At 36.4% G+C, this 16,818-nt stretch overlaps 1 protein-coding gene across 3 annotated transcripts in view; it reads left to right on the top strand.

Annotated features, from left to right (window-relative positions):
- Window positions 1-16,818, top strand: part of LOC126973796 (proton channel OtopLc-like) — a 107,767-nt gene that overhangs the window by 18,273 nt on the left and 72,676 nt on the right. The window lies entirely within an intron of this gene.

Consider the following 16,818-nt stretch of genomic DNA (forward strand, 5'->3'; position numbering starts at 1 on the left):
TGCTCTTTTCTAATAGTTATTTTTGCTGAGTAATTTTTCCAAAGCATGATTTATTTTTATATAAAATAAGGGACGAGGCGAGCAGGATGTTCAACTGATGGTAATTGATACGCCCTGCCCATGGCAGTGCAGTGCCGCTCAACATTCTTAAAAATCCCAAATATTCTGAGCGGCACTACAATAATTGCGCTCGTCACCTTGAAAAATAAGATGTTAAGTCTCATTTGTCCAGTAATTTCACTAGCTACGGTGTCCTTGACACCGAAACACAATAATGCTTACACATTATTGCTTCACGGCAGAAATAGGCGCCGTTGTGGTAGGTACCCATAATCTAGGCGGCACTGGTAAAAACCCAGTAAGTAAACTGATTTTATTTATTAATTTATTTAGATTCACCAGTGGTAGTTACAATATTACATTTATCATTATGGTAAGTTACAATTTACTCGGCTTTCGCCCCAAATTTTCATAGTCATAAAAGCCGAAGACGTCAACTAAAGATTTTTAAGTGTTATAGATGTCAGATTGAACTGAACTTAAGTGGAGGCATTGTTTAAGATGTTTTCCGCAAAATAACGTCTAATTCAATAAATTTTCTAGTATATCTGAAGCACAAACGATACTTTTGGCTAGCAATGGAAGTAAATAACTTAAATTACAAAGGTCTTATTACTAAATGCATTACCTTTTAAGGTGATGGTGTAAAGAGAAATGGGGGCCTACCATCAACTTTTAATAAGCGATGCGATTCCGATGCAGTTTCCTTTAGGTACCTAAACTGAATCACTAAAATTCGTACCATGAAATGCCTTTTACTGAATGCCGCTTGGATCGCTTAAAAGAATAAACGAAATAAATTTCTCTTTGGTCCGCGGTGTGAGAAAGAGATGACGCTCTACAAACCTTGCATAAGTTTGTCTCTCTTAATCGAACCATATGCGTTGCGTTTCGTAACCTAAAATGATCATATGATTTTAGCGGTTTTTTTGCGTAGAAAATACTAAAAATATATTTTAAAATTGTTCTTTATCGCGTCAAATTATAAACCATTAAGCCCTTTTTGTACTTATTAAATAATAGTAATATAAATTAATATAGTTCTTTGAATTACAAATTAAATGTTTGCTTGGGTGTTTTCGTAAAAATGACGAGTTATGAACGCACCTCCATTGATGTTTGATTTGACAGGACCACAGTGTACATTTTTTTTAATTCGTTCTTGCGAACAGGCTATAGTCCGGGCCTTTACTGCCTCGTCTTTAGTATTTTCATTTTTAGTATTTATTTTCAGTATTTTGTTTTACAAAAAAGTCGATAAAGTATTCTCATCTCATCTTATATCAATAAAAATTTCCTTTTCTGTATGTTTGCACTATTTTTTTAAAAGTTATTAACAACAGGATTCATTTTCCTCAAAGGAAGTAGGAACTTTTTTCGAATCACTCACTTTGACACATAAGCTATTACGTTTACGTTGAAGTATCACCTCATGGTACGAATGAATGAACGAACTAAATCGGTTTGCGATTCAATTGATATAATTTTTGACATTCAATTGATATTATTGCGATTTAGTCAGTTAATTTGACTCCAACATAAATTAGATAGCTCTAATCACGTCGTGGTACGAAATAGCAAAGCAGTTCATTTTAGGTTGTCAATTGAATCGCAATAAGAGTTCATGGTAGGCCCGCTGAACTCAGTTGGAAGAGCACTCGCACGGAACGTGTGGGTTCGAGTCCCGCATCATTAATAAAATTTTATTTTCAAATTTTATTTGTGTAATGTCTAGTTGTGAAATTCGGCTGCTGGTGTCAACCCTAACAACTCTGAACACTCCCCGTGATATATGCGGTAGAAGATTCAGAGCGAACCCACATCTCTACGCGATGCCGAAGACACAGGCCGATTGGAGATGACTTGATCGTCAATGATTCGAACCGATGTTCGTTGTATGCAGTTAAAGGGAAGACCGAAGAAGCTAGAACTGGGAAGCGCCTGCTCAGAGATCGGAACAGTGAGGACAAATTTGCGCCAATTATAGTTGCAGGCTGTAAAAGGCTTAAAAGGCGTTTATTTTCTCAAAATTGATTCCTTTAGAATTCTTTTAGATGTCCTTTCTTATATACTAAATCCTACTACCGCTTCGGAAACAAAGGGTGCTCTGAGAGAGAAGAAGCGGCGCGAGAAATTCTTTTTTTGCGCTCTTTTTAATGTAGCTTCCATAGCCGCACCAAGCTTTTTTGCCAGCAACCAAACAGATCGTACGTTACTTTAGTGAAGACATGGTTGTAAATGAATGAATATTTTTTATATTTAATAAATTTTGGATTACAGCTTTTTTGCTCGTAGATTAGAAAGAGTTGCAGTTTACTTTATAACTTATTACAATAGTTCTTGATATATTATGTTATTCTGGATAGAACTAAAAATTTTTCTATCTGCACTATTTAAAGAACTCGTAAGAAGTACTCGTGCAAATAGAATATCGTCAACAAATTAGCATAGAACAATCTACCTACACCGATATTGCTTATGCAAAGTGATTCCTCTCGAGTAGTTTGCAAGACATTATTGTATTAAACACGTGAACATTTGCGTAATGTATTCTACGGTTTTCTATTTTAATATATGGAGACCGAACGAGTGGGAGGCTCCTTTGCACAGGATGCCGGCTATATTATGAGTACGACAACGACGCCTATTTCTGCCGTGAAGCAGTAATGGGTAAGCATTACTGTGTTTCGGTCTGAAGGGCGCCGTAGCTAGTGAAATTACTAGGCAAATAAGACTTACATCTAATGTCTCAAGGTGACGGGCGCAGTTGTAGTGCCGCTCAGAAATTTTGGGGATCTTCAAGAATCTTGCGTGGCACTGCATTGTAATGGGCAGGGCGTATCAATAACCATCAGCTGAACGTCCTGCTTGTCTCGTCCCTTATTTTCATAATAAAAAGAACGAGGTAAGAGTTTCTTAAAGGTAGATCGCCCATGCCACATAGGAATTATAAAGAAAGATTAATGGCCATTTTTTCATACAAACGTGCCTGACTTTTTTCTCATTGGTTTTAAAATCTGACTAAAATTATTTGCAAATTTAATAAATATCATAATTTTCTGTGTTTCTCTGTTTTACTTTTTTGATATTTTTGTTTTTCTAAGTGCTCGAGTACTTCCAGTGCTTAAAATGGTGTAAGTAAAATCAACTGTAAAGTAGATCCTATAGATGAAGCCACAACCTGAACAAATTATACAGGATTTATCAACGATACCCCCCTCGAACGGTTGGTTCAGTGGAAGATCGCTTGCACGGAACGCGAGAGGTCGCGAGTTCGAGTCCCGCATCGTTCATTAATTTTGTTTTTAAATTTAATTTGTGTAATTAATCCCAGAAGTGAGGGTTTTAAAAATAACTAATTGTTTAGTTTTGAAAGAGCGACATCTCAAGTCAATTTCCTAAAATGCAAATATTGGGGTTGAGCAGGTTATCAACTGTAAAGTAATATATATGAAGCCACAACCTGAGAGTTGAACAAAGATATCAAAAGTTATGAAGATTACGTCACTCAAGCGGTTGGCTCAGTGGAAAAGCGCCCTGACGGAACTAAATTTTAATTGTGTAAATAATCCCAGAGGTGAGGGTTACCACTTTATAGAAAGCAAAAAATCTTTTAAAGAATTTTGCAATGATATAGCCCAAAGACCTTTATATTATGGCTTTTAAATATTTTAAATCCGTATTATCTCGCCACTGCCGAAGTGAACTGATGTAAAGAGAAAGGGATACTCAAAAAAAAAAGAATAACATAAAAATTCACGTTTTAAGAAATCTTCCTACTTTGAAGTTGCTTTTAAAGCTAAAATATAAAACATATTTTGTCACAGACCTCCAAGAAAGTAAATCAAGATAGAAAAGCGAGACATTAAGTTTAAGTGTAGCTTCTAAGAGCGACGTAAGGCACTAAAAACAATCTCGAGTCGCACTCAAGTACCTCCTAAGCCTGCATTTCATATTAACCCGGTGCTCGGTATAATATCCTCGGCTTTCGCCATTACGCCCATTTTGAATTAATGCTGTTAAATCTCACTCCGTGAGTCTGAGCTATGTAGGCAACATTTATACCGCTGTATTAAGATAATATATATTATACCTAAAACACGAGACATTTAGGACAAATTTACCATTAAATTTGTTCTTATATCATTACATACTAGCTGACCCGACAGACGTTGTTCTGTCAATAAACGGTTTGAGATATATGGTAAATGCGTGGGTGGGATCGTGACACGACAAACTATATATGTAAAACTTCCTTGAGCTTCAACGAATCTATTACAAAAGATTTCATTGAGATCGGTCGAATAGTTTAGGAGTTATTAGGGAACATACAAACATACATTCTCTTTTATATATATAAGAAGATACGTAAAACACTACACAATTTTTAATTGTAAAGTTCTGATAGACATGACTTATTTGCTGTCGCGTCATCCTGCTGACATTAATATAGTTAAACTATTTTAGAGTTTAGTGAGTTTGTGAGTTTTAGATTAGCCGCCATTTCACAAAAACAAATGACAAATGAATGCAATGTAGTATACATTAGGTTACTAAAGAGTTCTAAAATTGAAATTCAAAAAAAGTTTTCATTAGCAATGTTTCTAACTGGCCAGTTCTAAACATTTTCAGTGTTACCTAGGTATTCGTGCTATATCCTCGTAAGACTGAAGGTAATTCGAGAGCGGGTTGTAATAATGACCGAAGGTACTCTGTTTGGGTCCAAATTTTCATAGTCATAAAAGCCCAAGACGTCAACTAAAGATTTTTAAGTGTTATAGATGTCAGATTAAACTGAACTTAGGTGGAGGCATTGTTTAAGATGTTTTCCTCAAGATAACGCCTAATTCAAGAAAATTCTAGTATAACTGAAGCATTAACGTTTCTTTTGGCTAGCAATGGAAGTAAATAACTTAAATTACAAATTTGGAAGTACTAATTCTTGGTACTTTGGAAGTACTAATTCTTGGCACATAATTTAAAGATTCAAAGTATTTTTTTAGTTTAAATTTTTCACTTCGACAGTCTCTATGAATGACTGTTTTCTGAGCGCAAAAAATAATAAGTGAAATTTTTTGAGTCGCTTTTTCTCTTTCAGACCGCAAAGTGCTTTAGTTGACACAAAACAAATGCCCATCTATTTAAAGTTTAAACACTAAGAGGAGTTTTGTTTTGTCAAATGTTTGATAAGTTCTACTCATAGAATATTTTATAATGGATTTTATGGATGAAAAACTAAGGTATTCCCTGTTAATACTAAATCGTAAAACACTAACTCTTAGTAACTAAGTCTAAACTTACTTTAAGTTTAAAATTACCTCTATCTATTATGTAATTCTGTAGTGGCAAAGGTAAGGTAAAGTTTTATTGGAATTTGGAATAACTTTACTTTGCGTTTATTAATAACACAGAGGGTGTTTAATGTTTATCCAACTATAAAACATTTCTTGTTTTATAGTTGGATAAATTGTAGTGCTAGTTAAGAAATAATATTATAAGAAAACCTATAAACTATATTTTTATTGCACACCAGAGGTAAGATTTTAGGTTTCTATTCGTATTCGTGGCCAGTTGCCCTCCGGGCGTCTCCCCTTATGCCTCGGACTAATATTTTGCTCAGCGGCCTATCACGTTCCATAAATCAAACACACGACCTGTATTTAAAGAAGGGAAGTCATCTATTTATCATAAGCCACGTGATTCTGCAAATTGTCACTTTTTCGTCAGTCACGTTTGAACTCCGATGAACGTGTTTCCCGATGAATAATGTAATGGTTACGGGATGATTTGTTGCCGATCTCAACAAAGAATTTGAATTAACTTGACAGCGATTTGGAGACACTTTTGGAAGTCGTTCGAAGAATTTGCAAATTCCACGTTGAAGTTTAGTTTTGTTCGATGTTTAATTACCCTACTTTGTAGCTTGTCGCTGTCGTTCGTAATTTCGCCAGTTTAGGAGTTTTAAGAAAACGTTGTTGATATATTATATATAATAAATTCACGCGTTGCGTAGAGACTTCACTTCATTGTGTGTCTTCCACCGCATTTATCACGGGTAGTGTTCCGAAGAGCTGTTTCACCTGACTCCTGCCGCCGAATTCCACCTAAGCAGGACACGCCACAAATTCGGATATCATCCTCACCATCTGGATGTGTGGTGGTCCTCCACAGTGCGAGTTTCAAGGAGCTTTCTTCCACGTACTACAAAGGTTTCTAATGTGATTCCTTCTGCGGTGTTTCCGACACGATACGACATAGGTACCTTCACAAAAAAACCGTACATCTTCTTTCTTCTGGTGTTGGAAGAGAGAGAAGACCCGTACGCTCGTTTCTCCTCCTTTTCCTTAAAAAAAGATCACAAAAGTTTATGGACTTTACTGGGTTATTAACCAGGCTTAAAAACTAAATGTTAGTCTAATGCTAAGGCGTTTGTCCAGCCTACTCGCCATTACACCAAGGATGCTATTGGTGCTGTCTCTTATCTCAGTATTTTGGAAAACCCAACAGCATCCTCAGCGTGTTATTATACTGAACGCGTAATGCGTGGACTGCCCTTTGAGTACAGCTAAACCATAGGTAGCTGGCAGCATAATGTTGCTTATGGTTAAGCAAAGGTTCCCTTAGAAAAATGTTGACAAAATCATTAATTCAAGACCCAACTCTACTGGGGAGCGAAGGGGTTCACAAATCAATTTGTTTCCTCTATCATCAGACTCATCGCGTTCAATATTGAATAATGCAGTGATTGAATCCAAAGCCAGACGCATCGCTTCCAGAGATTCGTATGCATAATACACTTATAGGGGATATTCCAATTCGTCGAAGCTTGGATCTATCTGTAGAACTTTGTAGAGCTTTTACCTTAATGCAATGCAGATACTGCACTTTCATTTTACATAAATTGATCTTTTATTGCATTGCAAAGATCGTCTGTGGCGCAATAGGTAGAACCGTTGACACAACTGATATGTATAAACACCACTGGACAGGCTGTTCCATATGTTTGACAGCAAATTTTTTGTGCCTATTTGAAGCGCCACACGCGAGAGTCCAGAGAACTAATTTTGACATATAATGCAAATGGCTGCGAAGGAACGTACAATACTCTAAAGTATTTTTGCATTTTGAATTAATTTCGTTCGTTTTTCGTGTTATTTATACTTCAAGAATCAACGTAATACAGACTACAGTACACATTTTATCTTGTAAATAGTTTCCCACCATCTATCGATGTTTACTAAGGTTGTCATCAATAGCTTTAGTACCACAGACTCTCGCTACATGGCCAACAGCGCCAAAATGCCGAATATCAAACAGGCACAAAAGCACTTTGACACTTGACAGCCGCGAGTCCATTGGTATATAGTAGTGGCACAAGAGGTCAGTGGTTGACACACATCACGGTCACGATACCGTAATAGAACAGTATTTTAACTTCACAATAGAGTGCCCGAAACGACGCACGAACACGATTTTCACGGCCGCTAAGCAATCTTGGGAAGACAAAACTATTGAGTGTCACACCGAACGCAACCGAGACCGGTCGCTGTCTGAGTTAAGTTAACTGCGCCGCGCCGTCCGCGTCGTCGATCTTTTTGTATGTACCAACCCTAGCGCTCCATCTAGACGTAGGTATAAATAACAAGGAGCCTGCTGAATTACGATTCTGTACTTTTACTTGTATTGTGCCACGGTACCATCAGTAATCCTGTTTTCGTAACAAAACAAGAATAGCATCGAAGCTGTTTCGCCTGATTCCTGCCGCCGAATTCCACCTTCGCACGACACGCCACAAATTAGGATATCATTCCCACCATCTGGATGTGTGGTGGTTCTCCACAGTGAGGTTTTCAAGGAGCTTTCCTTCACGTACTATAAAGCTGTGGAATGAGCTTCCTTGTGCGGTGTTTCCGGGACGACACGACATTTGCTCTACCTAGGGGTACCTTCAAATAAGCGCGTACATCTTCCTTAAAGGCCGGCAACGCCTCTGTGATTCCTCTGTTGTTGCAAGAGAATGCGGACGGCGATCACTTAACACCAGGTAACTCGTACGCTCGTTTGTCCTCCTTTTTCAGAAGAAAAACGACCTTATGTGAAAAAGTTAAATTAATTAATTCTTGTGACACAAATTGACGACTTGGAATTGTGGTGAAGTTACGTTTCGATTTAGGGAAATCGTATAATGCGTAACACGATCGAACGTCAGTTGGTGGGAGATGCGGTCGATTCACCTGTATGTATGTTTGTTTGTAACTGACTCATTTGGACGCGATTTGGACCCACTTCAAACGGCCAGATTTCGTTCAAACTTCATAGATTTATCGAGGACCGGACAATACAATAATTTGATAAAATTATTCCATTTATCAATTTGCAAAATAAGATTTCTGTTAATTTATATAATATTCATCTATCGGCCTGTAAGGCAGGAAATGATGTTAATTTTAAATTTCAACCATTATCTTTAACAGATTTATCTAATATTAGAAAATTTTCGAATACCAAAGATAATTTTTAATGCGAGAAGTTTTATATAAACATAAATTAAAAAGTATGAAATATTTTCTCTTTTTTAGTTCGCTTTTCCATAAAAAGGATTTTTAGTTCTTTTTAACTACTATTTTTAAAGAAATATTTTATATTTGGTCTTAGAATTGGTAACTTCGTGCGAGATTGTCATTCAAATGTCCTTGATACGCGGCGCCGATTCAGTCAACGTTCTTGGGAAATGATAGGAGAATACGAATAGACTTAGAGCAAATCGTACATAGGATCCAGTAGCGTAGCGTGCCTTGTATAAAAATTTGTTAGGGACCCTAATGAAGGGTAAAGATTTTTTACAAAAGAAAAAAAAAATTGTTGCATAGAATTAAAAGAAATATTTATTCATCATAATCTGTCACTTTTTTCCAAATTTCTTTCAAAAAATTGAAATTCAATATACACTCTCCTTGCCTTTTTTTTCGGTAAACTATAACGATTTATTAAATCATTTATCTGATCATGACTTTAGTTTTCTTTTAGATTTTTTTTCTTTTCTCATTTCTGATATAAAAAAATATGGGATTTTTTTATTAATTTTTATTTCCGCACGTATAATTGATACTGCAGATACGGCGGTAGCTACGCCCCTGATAGGATCTAAAATTAACGTTCAGGATATCTTAATTACTAGAACAGCAGGTGACTCGAATTTGCTCGTATGTCTAAAAATCTTGTTCGTAAACTGTGTCCGGATAAGTCTTATTTTTTTTGGTTCATTATCTCTTAAGAGTTTTTGGTTCATTATCTCTGCGAGTGAATCACACTTGACTATATTTGGCGGTGTTCTTTTATTTTTTAAATACTTGTGTAAACTTTTCTTAATAAATAATGATATATATTTCCATAAGTGTAAATATTTTTAGAACTTCAGTTCGAAATAAGTAATGTACTTATTGAAAGTTAAAAACTATCACCCATTCCAAAACAAATGCCTCAGACCTGAGAAGAACGGGCGCAACAAACTCAACTGGCTTTTTTTCATCATCTAAAAATATGTTTACAAAGTAATATTGTATAATTAAACTTATCATTTATTAGCCTGAGGGTGGTCACTCCATTCCCAATCTATGGTAGTAACTTTTACCACACAAACATATCCTAACAATTCTTTTAAATAACGTAATACTCTTGTTTTGCATCTTCTCTGGGATCTTGTTGCAAAAGCATATACAACGTCCCACAAAAGACTTACTAACTCGACTTAATCTTATCTCTTTATATGTGGATGTATCATTTACAAAAAAATAATATATGTGTTTGATAAATAATGTTTTTGTCTCAGTTCCTAGAAGTCCACCGCTACAAGAATAGCCTGAAAGAATTTTGTAGACTGTTTACTCAGGGGTTGACGACCTCGCGGCTGTTTCGACTTTTATAATAAGGAAACTATAACACTATAGGTGTTCGCAACGGTTATATATTTAAATCACGTTATAACGATACGATACTTTTAAAACGCCTATTATATTTTACGCTAATTAAAGTTTTGACTATCGTTGCAGAACTTAGCGGTTTTTTTTATGAAAAAAAGGGATGAGACGAGCAGGACGTTCAGCTGATGGTAATTGATACGCCTTGCTCATTACAATGCAGCGCCGCTCAAGATTATTGAAAAACCCAAAAATTCTGAGCGGCACTACAACTGCGCTCGTCACCTTGAGACGTAAGATGTCAAGTCTCATCAGCCCGGTAATTTCACTAGCTACGGTGCCCTTCAGTCAAAAAAGGAGAAAATGGCGCCGTTGTGGTACCCATAATCTAGCCGGCATCCTGTGCAAAGGAGCCTCAACTGCGCTCGTCACCTTGAGACGTTTCATTTATTGCGCTATCGTACTCAAAAATGTTTATCATCAGAATAATCAATTTACATCTTTTACATCAATTTACATCGACTTTTTCACCATCTTTTCTACCAGCACCATCATCGCCAATATCTAAAACTGATACAATAGGTTTATGGTAGCGGAAGTAAGAATCAAAATAGGAAAAAAAAATTAAACAAAATAATAATTAACAAAGAAATACAAGTATAAATATCGCCTTAGGGAGAGTCTACGCTAGTGACATAGCTTTAAAACCAAAGAATATGTACATATATATATATATATATATATATATATATATATATAGGTTATCACGGGCTATTATCCGCAACTCGACGACTATAGTGCGCCTATTTTGCGTGGTGAGGTGGGCGGCTAATCCTGCCAACCCGAGCTGGGTTGCCAAAGTATTGTATCAAACCTCTGATGTGACCCATGACCTCGGGGAGAGTCCTCGGTGACCCCAGGTGTTTGGCCCGGTATGTGGCCACGCTCTCCAGAATGACGTGTGCGGCTGTTTCATCTGCCTCCATGCAGGCTCTGCACAGTGGACTGTCGGTGACACCTACATTAAACAGATGCTTGTTAAAAGGGCCGTGACCCGTTAATACATGAGTTATTATCCGTAACCTAGGTTCGTGGAAGTTTTACTAGCTTGCGAGAGAGCTTGGAGTCTATTTGAGGTAGAGCTTCTTTTGCTTGTCCACACCCACTCACTTCCATCCAGTACTTATTATGTAAAAAACCAAATAATTAAACTGTAAAAATATTTCACGGCTGAGATTCGAGCCCTCGACCTCGCGATGTTTCGGCTTCGCAATCGTATGACCGTATGAGCGTTTAGTTTATATAGACGAACTATAATAAGCAAGAAGTATAAATCTTTCATCCATAATTTCAACGACTGTCTTACGAATCTTTGATCAGGCCACGTGTCCTGACGCGAGTTTACCATTTTATACCCATCCCAAGAAAAGTGCTCAACGCCGCTAAAGATATTTTCAATTCAGAAAAGGTCATGCTGAGTTTCTTATGACTTCATCTCAGCCTAAGCCTGGCGATTCGATTCAGTGATCCTCTTGATTAAAGAATTTTTTAATTTTTTAAGTCCATAGTAGTACTGATGAAATAATTTCGTGTATCTGCATGTAATTAAGCAGTTATGCAATACGCGTAATGGATATAAATTTTCAATTCAAAACTATACCGAAACGGCTGAAACGCGTAATTGATTACCGCTACTGCACACATTTATTAAAATTAATTTACGTTTATAATTTCCGTGTTCTGCCTGGTTGTTTGCGCAAAACATAACAATGGTCGGCGATGGTTGAAATGTCGATTCATGAATAATAAAAGTTTTGTTCACAACAAGCGAAACTTTAGCAGCGTATCTAATTTCAGTTAACAAGCTTGTTGTTTATGTTACTCAAAAATAACCCATTGGGCTCCTTTGCACAGGATGCCGGCTAGATTATGGGTACCACAACTGCGCCTATTTCTGCCGTGAAGCAGTAATGTGTAAGCATTACTGTGTTTCGGTCGGTAGGGCGCCGTAGCTAAAAAACCCTGTGTATTAGGTGAAAATCGTTAGAGTCATTTATGAAATACGTGAAATCTATCACAGGCCAATTTCTTTCAAAGCCATATATATCCATACTATTTTTTTCATTGAAATTTGTTGCACTTTCCGAATATAAAAAAACCATTTTAATGTACATTCTGGCAACGCTCCTGACATTCCTCTGGTGTTGCAAGAGAATGTGGGCGGCCGTGATCACTTAACACCAGGTGACCAGGGCGCCGTAGCTAGTGATATTACTGGGCAAATGAGACTTGACAACTTATGTCTCAAGATGACGAGCGCAGTTGTAGTGCCGCTCAAAATTTTTGGGTTTTTTTATAATCCTGAGCGGCAGTTGAACTTCCGGTTCAACTTGTCCCTTATTTTTTTGTAAAAAAAAAAGCTCAGCATAATTTCAGCTGTCAAATGACTATAAAAACGAAATCAAAGATTATACTACGCTTACACTCGGCTAAGTTTTACTAAGTAAAATCTTAGTGAAGTCTAACCACGGTCTATATTATATCTCAGCCTTAGTATCCGTACACAATATATTGATTAGTTAGATTAATAACAAAGTAACGGTTCGTAAATCGTAGAATTATTCGGTGACATATAAAGTGACTTACGACATTAATTTTAAATGGTTATAATGAAGTAAGATGATTTAATATTTGTATTATTATAATGACTGTTATGAAATCCAGTTGAAGTCTTATGAGATTTATCTGTCCTTTTATAAATAGAAACCAGATGTTTAAGGACAGTTGTGGTTACGTGAGAAATACTGAATATGTCTCGTTCCCCAAGCAAAGGGGAGATAAAAGCGATGTAACGAAAGAATAGTTGTATTGAGTGTGTGGCAGAATATTATTAATCTACTAAATGTCAATCTTAACTGGCGACTTATAACATTAACTATGTTTTTACTTATTAATTTACATTTTTTCACTTGCTCGTGTAACGCATTTTATAATTGACGTTTGAGTATTTTTGTTGCATCACTTGGCTTAAATTGTAATTGAAATGATTAGTAAATTAAATTTAAAAAAGAACTTGTAATACCATTCTGTTTTGAAAAGCAACCTAAGAGTTTCTTGCTCGTTTTTCTCTAAGCATATCTGCATTCCGAACGAGCTGTATGAAAATATGACATATTTCAAGTGTTATGCAATTTACCTACGAAGTAAAATATTTTTGATTTGATTTGAGTTCCTTATATGACGTCTGGTAATGAGGACTAATGCTAATATTTATTCCTTGAGAAAATAATAAAATAAAGCGTAATTTTACGGAGATCCTTTGCTATTTCATTGAAACACAATGTTAGTAAGAAGAATGGCCTTGTTTAACTTTTAAAAATTTGTCAAATTGTGGTGATGTTATTGAAATTTTATCAATCAAATCATTTTCAAATCGAAGTTTATTTCTCTTTTTAGTTTGAATGTTGTTTGAAGAGAATGTCAGTTTACACAGATATGAAGTGGTGAATGGTACTAAACACTTTAAATTTTGCCAGCTATGGATACTCTATTGCGTAAAAGTTACATTTTTTTATTTTTATTTTAGTTAACCCCACGTAAAAAGTCTAATGTAAAAACACAGTTACAATCACACGCGTTTTAATCCTTTAAAAGTGTTTTTTGTACATTATGGTAGTCTGGTAGATGGTAGTAAACTTTAAATTATAAATTACTAGCTGACTCGACAGACGTTGTTCTGTACATAATAAATAAAATACTGTTTTTTTATGAATTGTCAATAATATTTCATAACATCAATAATTATTTCATAAAATATGCTCCCTGTTGTAATAATGAAATTGTCTCACAGCAGAACCGTCAAACCGTGCGTCAATAAATTTTCTCATAGAAATAATGTCCATACAGAACAAATTTTGAAATTAATAATAATTATGGGTCCCAAATCGAAATAAAAACTATCCCATCTCTCAAGTTGGACTAAACTGCACTCCATGATGTAATCCCCATTAAAATCCGCTCATTAGCTTAGGGGTCCATCGCGGACAAACAACGTGTCACGTAATTTATATATATTTATCTGACTGACAAAGGGATCGCCAAATGTTTGAGCTATAATGGGATCTCGAAATAAATAAGACTGAAAAACACTGGATTTGATAATATTTTGTATTTTGTCAAACACAACCGTCACATCAAATGAATTAAAAATGTATACATTCCAAACAGGGGTATTTCTGTCTGTTAACTGGCGTGGTAGGGACTTATGGCTATTGTTTCCTGGAGAGTTCTACACACTATACTCCTGTAGGTACATTATCGTAATCCTGTGAATACTTTAAGGGGAGGAGTATAAGGTGCTATGTAGTTTGTCTAACAATGTCTTAGTAGATAGCCAGACTAGACAGATACTTAAAACAAGTTATAAAAAATAACATTTTACGTGCAAATATTGCTATATAGAATTTTATATGATAGAACGTTACACATACACATCGTTTGTACTGAAGTGAAATAAATGAAAGAAATGCGTCGAAAACAGTAAACAATATAGATCTTAAATTTATTGTAGTGTCTTCAATTCGGCTAGTTTAAATAAGCATGCAAAAAATTTACTTATAATTTAAAAATCCTTAAGACTATAAAAAATATCAGTGTTCTGGAGGTTAAATTGAACCTTGTCCAATTTAACCCCCAGAAGACTCTAACAAAACCCCATTTATCGTATCACCGCTCTTCAACAACACTTCCCTTAAAGCCTCATGACTCATGGAAGTCAGCCCTTGTCCATCCGATCCAAAAAAAGGAGACAGTTCGGATCCGGCAAAATACAGACCTATACCTATTACGCTGCTTTCGCCATGGTCGATCGGCAGTTGATCTTCTGATATACCTAACATATAGATGGGCGGTGGCTATTGAAAGCAAGGGGAAAGGCCTGGCAGTTAGCCTGGATATAGCGAAAAAACATAAACCCCCCGAAGACTCAAGTTTACTACAAAAAAAAAACATTTTTCGTATCACCGCTCTTCAACAACACTTTCCTTACAGCCTCGCATAGTATCGGAATAATGGGTCTCGAAATCTCGAGCGATTGTTGATTCCGTTGCCATCTAGAGGGCAAAGCCAAATTGGCTTCGAAGAAGCTGGGCGTTACAAATAGAACACGACAATACTTCAAGCCGGCCCACATTGTAGCGCTCTGCAAAGCGCAGGTCCGGCCAAATATGGATTATTGCTGTCATCTCTTGTCTGGCACACCCCAGTATCAGCTCGATCCATTTGACCGCGTGCAACGCAGAGCAGCTCGAATTGTCAGGGACCCAGTGCTCTGTGAACGGCTGGATCACTTGGCGGTGACGTCGCTTCTTTATGTGTCTTCTACCGCATTTACCACGGGGCCTGTTCCGAAGAGCTGTGTCACGTGATTCCTGCCGCCGAATTCCACCTTCGCACGACACGCCACAAGTTAGGATATCATGCCAACCTTCTGAATGTGTGGAGGTCCTCCACAGTGCGGTTTCAAGGAGCTTTCTTTCACGTATTACAAAGCTGTGGAATGAACTTCTTTGTGCGGTGTTTCCGGGACGATACGACATGGGTACCTTAAAATAAAGCGCGTACACCTTCCTAAAGGCCGGCAACGCTCCTATGATTCCTCTGGTGTTGCAAGAGAATGAGGGCGGCAGTGATCACTTAACACCAGGTGACCCGTATGCTCGTTTGTTCTTCTTTTCCATAAAAAAAACAGAATATGAATGTTTGTTTCCGAGTCATGGATGTTTATATGTGATTATGTATGTTTAAGTAAGTATATTATATTAAATAAATCGTTGTCTTGTACCCATAGTTCGAAGCAAGATAATTTGTCTTCAAGTGTTTATATTATATCGGCGTCCTTCCGCCGCAAACCGCTCTCGCATCTCACCTATAACTATGTATGTAGTTACAAATCTATCTTGGATGACACCGAGTCCAAAAATTACAATAATCGTACAACGTAAAATACTTTTTAGTGCATATTATATCTACTATTTTGGAATAGTGTATTTGAAGTTGTTTTTTGTGATTATTTTTTGTTTTTTATTTTTTGTGAATTCGAAGTAGTTCCTACAACTCACTTACAATTTGTCTAAAGATGTGTAGATATACTAAATTTTTCAATACAGCAATGAACGTAAGCTTTAACAGACAGTTAGAAATTCTGTCCTTAATATAAGTCGCTGAGGAGTCCCATTGAGTCCCATCATATTCGACTACAACAATTACTTGACCGTAACTATGTTATGTTAGGCTGAATTATCCTACTAGCATAAAAAGATTCGGCCGAGTATCGTTAATTTACTCCTAAGAATTGAAGAGTTCGGTTACTTTTTCATGGATTCCATAATCAGAACCCAACGAAACTCTCACCAAACTACCTTTGAAGTATATTCTTTCCAATAAAAAATAATCATCGCAATCGGTTGGCGCGATATTGAGTTATTCGTAAATTTATCATCCACATACATATAACAAATTTCAGACTATTATGGATGCCATTATCAGATCTGGACCAATTTATCGATCAAGACCACACAGGAAGCACCAGCTTTCAAATAAAAAAGAATTATCAAAATCGGTTCACCCAGTCGAAAGTTTTGAAGTAACAAAAAAAAAGAACATACCGACGAATTGAGAACATCCTCCTTTTTGAAGTCGGTTAATAAAATTGCTCGCCCAAAGAGGGATACCGAACGCGAAGTACCCATCTCTTAACAGGATCAAATTGTATCCGACCACGTGAACAGCGTGCTCTCATAAATTCAAATTGACAGCTACTGGCTTATGAGTACAGTAAGCT

Source organism: Leptidea sinapis, chromosome 30 (genome assembly GCF_905404315.1).
Source record: "Leptidea sinapis chromosome 30, ilLepSina1.1, whole genome shotgun sequence".
Taxonomy (NCBI): domain Eukaryota; kingdom Metazoa; phylum Arthropoda; class Insecta; order Lepidoptera; family Pieridae; genus Leptidea; species Leptidea sinapis.